General features: G+C 41.7%; 1 pseudogene; it reads left to right on the forward strand.

Moving 5' to 3' along the window:
- The first annotated feature begins 2,588 nt into the window (after positions 1–2,588).
- On the forward strand, positions 2,589–3,617 carry LOC133242293 (hepatoma-derived growth factor-related protein 3-like; annotated as a pseudogene).
- The last annotated feature ends 1,246 nt before the right edge of the window (positions 3,618–4,863 follow it).

The following is a 4,863-nucleotide window of genomic DNA, read 5'->3' on the forward strand; positions in this document are numbered from 1 at the left end:
TACTCTGACTCAGTACTAGTCCACTCTGAGCCCTCTTCCTGACCTACCTGCAACCCCTGAGTCCATAAAAATATTGGGGCCTTTTATCTGGTGCTCTCTCAACACTGAGAAGTAGCCCATACCTGCGCTGATACACCTGATCACCCACTTGTGAACTGTTCCATGGGGGAACAGAATAAAATGGCACTTTTCCTGGTTTTAATGTCTTCTACTACCACAGTAAGTGATTAATCACTTTTTTTTTCTATTTTTGGTTTGTTGTTTTAATGAGCTAATGGTTTGTTGTTTTAATGAGCTACTGTGACATGTAACAGTTCAGCCCTCTCTCTCTCTCCCTTTCTCTCTCTGTCTCCCAGCTCAGCATAGCTCCTCAGATCTATCAGGAAAAAAAGAAAGGAAGGCAGGAAGATGATAAGTGTTGGCAAGAATATGGAGAAATTGGATTCCTTTTGCATTGCTGGGGGACATGTATAATGGAACAGGTACTATGGAAAATGGTACAACAATTCTTAAAAAATACTAAACATAGAATTATATGATCCAACAATTCCACTTCTGGATATATACCCCAAAGAAGTGAAAGAGAAATTCTCATGTTTATATAATATAGCATCATTATTCACAATAGCCAAAAGGTAGAAACAACTCTGGTGTCCCTCAACAGCTGAACAGATATGCAAATATGTTGTTATATACATACAATGAATTATTGTTCAAATTTAAAAATGAATAGAAAATTTTGACAGGTTACAACATGTATCAATCTTGAAGACATTATACAAAGTGAAATAAACCATTAAAAAACACAAATATTGTATGATTTCCATACTATGAATTTCCCAGAGTAGTTAAATTCATATAGACAAAAAGTAGAATAGTAGTAACAAGGGAGTGAGGGTGAGGGAAATAGATGATTATTATTTAATTGACACATAATTAATTTCAGTTTGTGGTGAGAAAAATGTTCTGGAGATAAATAGTGGTGATGGTTGCACAATAATGTGGATATAATTAATGTCACTGAACTGTACACTTAAAAATGATTACAATGGTAAACTTTATGCCATGTATATTTTACTACAATAACAAATAACATATGACAAAAATAATACAATACTGAGGGATAAACTTACCCATGTAGATGAAAGAATTGTACACTGAAAACAACAAAATGTTGCTGAAAGAAATGAAACAACATATAAATAAACGGAAAAGTATCCTGTGTTAATGTGTATTTTACCACAGTTAAAAAATACTCAACATTATGAAAGACTTAATAAGATTAAACCAATCAGGATACAATAATATATGGTATGGTAAAAAGACAATACCAAAATCTTACTGGCTTAAAAACAGTAGTTTGTTTCTGCATTATGTTATATTCCCTATATGTCTGCTCTTTTGCTCCACAGGTCTTCACTCAGAGACACAGTCTGACCAAATCTCCACTATCTGGAAGGTTGTCATTTACTTTAACTGACATGGTGAGTTATGAGGGAGAACAAGACAAACATTTTTAAGACTGCTGTTTGGAAATGACACTCATAACTTCTGCTCACATTTTGTTGCCTGCTCAAGGCAATTCTAATGGCCACACCTATTTTCAAAGAGGAAGGGAAGTCCAACTTTCAATTACACCTTGAAAGGGAAAATAATTAGAAATACTAGTGAGTAACTATAATGTCTTCGACAAAAATAAAATAAAATTATCCTCATATTTGCTGTAGTTACCACATTGTTGTTGTTACTAAGCATTTCATACAAATAATCTCCCTTGAACCTAAGAATAACACATTACTTTTGCTGTACATAGAAAAACACTGCAGCTAATAAAAGTTAAAATGTCTGTTCAAAATTACAAAGGAATGATAATATAAGACCTTGTAAAGAATACTGGCAGGAAGCATAGGAAAGATATTAAGACACCAAGGGGAATGTCAGAAGTTTTCACATCATGCCACATACATAGCCATTCATTTATAAAGATGGGCCATATGGTCCAAATCAAGAGAGAATAAAATGGGCTGTTCATTCCTGGTGGGATGAGGTAGACTGATGCTAGACATACAGAAAATGTTCTCAAAGTGCAGTTAAGAGGCAAAGCACATACTCTCTACTAATTATACACTACCTTCCACATGTTAATTTTGAGAAAATGACACTACTGACTGAAAATTGTACTGAAAAGGCTTTCAGAACCAGAAATCCAGTTAAGATAAGGACAGTTAAGGCTGCTACACCTCAGGACAACATCACCAAAGTGTTCAAAACATCTATGAGGGAATTAGTACCAGAAATAGGCATTTTTTCTGAAATATTAAAATTTATGGGCAGCGTGGTGGTGGCAGGGACCTCGGCCTGGGCAAGAGGCGAGAGCCTGGGGACTCCCCTCTCCCGCTGCCGGGTGGTGATTTGCTGGGCCTGCTGAGCCCCCCTAACCAACCCCTCGCCTCAGCCACCACCTTGATGCTTCCCCTTATCTGAGTGGCCCCTTGTCCGCCCACCTGCCCAGTTCAAGGGCTGCTGTGGGGGCAGCATCCTGGAATCTTTTTGGCGCCCAAGAACGACCAGGAAGGGGAGCGGCCAGGATGGCGGGTCCACAGCCCCATGAGTACAAGGCAGGCGACCTGGTCTTCGCCAAGATGAAGGGCTACCTGCACTAACCCACCGGGATTGATGAACTCCCAGAGGGAGCTGTGAAGCCTCCAGGCAGTAAGTACCCTATCTTCTTGTTGGCATCTACAAAACTGCTTTTCTAGGTCCCAAACAGCTCTTCCCTTACAAGGAATACAAAGAAGTTTGGAAAATCAAACAAATGTAAAGAATTTAATGAAGGATTGTGGGAAATAGAAAATAACCCAGGAGTAAAGTTTACTGGATATCAGGCAATTCAGCCACAGAGCTCTTCAGAAACTGAGGGAGAAGGTGGGAATACCACTGACACAAGCAGTGAGGAAGAAGGTGACAGAGTAGAGGAATATGGAAAAGGCAAAAAAAGAGTGAAAAAGCAGGCTCAAAGCAGAAAAAGTCATACACTTCAAAGAAATCCTCTAAACAGTCCCAAAAATCTCCAGGAGACGAAGATGACAAGGACTGCAAAGAAGAAGAAAATAAAAGCAGCTCTGAGGGTGGAGATGCCAGCAACGACACAAGAAACACAACTTCAGACTTGCAAAAAACCAGTGAAGGGATCTAACTACCATAATGAATGCTGCATACTAAGAAAACCACAAGAAGGTTATATGTTTGGTTATTCAATATTCTCGGATTTGATATGAACCAACACATAGTCCTTGTTGTCACTGACAGAACACCAGTTTGTATGTACATTATTCACATTCCTCTCTGATGTGTTTGGGGGGAAAAAAACATTTTAGCCATTTTTTAAGGTTATTGACTTAATTTCATCTTATTTGGTTGCATGAAGTTGCCCTTAACCACTAAGGATTATCAAGATCTTTGCAAAAGCTCATACAAGTCTAGGATCCTTTATCAAGGCAGTTATGTTCATCATTCTCCTGCCTTTTACTCCATCAACACCAAACATTCAGTTAAATATAAATTAGCATTTTTTTTAAAAGGACCACTCAGGAGGGCAGTCCTAAGATGGCAGAGGAATAGGACTGGAAGACCACTTTCTCCCCAACAAATTCATCGAAAAAAACATTTGAACGCTGAGCAAATTCCACAAAACAACTTCTGAATGCTGGCAGAGGACATCAGGCACCCAGAAAGGCAGCCCATTATCTTTGAAAGGAGGTAGGACAAAATATAAAAAATAAAAATAGAGACAAAGAAGGTAGGGATGGATCTCCGTCCTAGGAAGGGAGTCTTAAAAAAGAGAGAAGTTTCCAAACACCAGGAAACACTCTCTCTGGTGGGTCTGTGGCCTTGGAATCTCAGATGGCAAAATACCTGGGAGGAAAAATAAATAATTAAAACCCACAGATTACGTGCCTAACACCAACTTCCAGCAGAGCAGCAGCCTAGACACTCACATCCCCACTAGCAAGCCGGGGCTGGACAGGGAGGCATGGGCTGCATTGCTTAGGGTAAGGACAGGGCCTGAATGCCCTGAGGGCAATCTGAGGGAACTAGCTTGAGATGGCAACCCAGACTGTGGGATAGCTATTCTGTGAAAAGCCCCAACCTAAGACACCACCAGGCCTACTCACAGAACAAAGGACTGAGCAGAGGTAGCCAGCTGTGGACTGGCCCATCCCCCACCAGAGACAGGGAGGGTCAAGCAGCCAGAGCCTGAAGGGGGCAATTGTGGCACCAGAGAGGCATCCTATACCAACCTTCAAGCAGACTTCGTTGCTAACCAAGACTTCTTTGGATTCTGGATGGTCGGCATCTGCCAGGAGGGTCACAGCCAGAGATCAGCTCCCCAGAAGAGACACATGGCATACCTGAGAAGGCGCGCCCGTTGTACACCCAGAAAACCAAGCGGCTAGGACGGGGAAGGCGATAAGTCGCAGCCTTCAACTGGGGGCAACTGTGCTCACCAAGCACCTGGTCACCTGAGCTGCTGGGACCTGGGAAGGGCACAAAATGCAGCCCCAACCGAGTCTGTGGCTTTGCAGAGTACCCGAGAACCTGAACTTGAGAGGCTTAGACCTGGGGAGTGCATACAACCCAGGGCCAACATCAGACAGTTCCCAGCAGAGCAACCTAGAGCCTGAAGAGTGTAGACTGGGAAAGCACACATGCCGTGATGGGGGCAAACCCAGTGTGGCTGAATCACAGTGAGCACATGCCAGTGACATTTGTTTGCAGTATTCCTCCCTCCTCACAGCACAACTGAACAAGTGAGCCTAAAAAAGTGACCATCACCGCCCCCCTTGTGTCAGGGAAGAAATT

Source organism: Bos javanicus, chromosome X (assembly GCF_032452875.1).
Source record: "Bos javanicus breed banteng chromosome X, ARS-OSU_banteng_1.0, whole genome shotgun sequence".
Classification (NCBI taxonomy): Eukaryota; Metazoa; Chordata; class Mammalia; order Artiodactyla; family Bovidae; genus Bos; species Bos javanicus.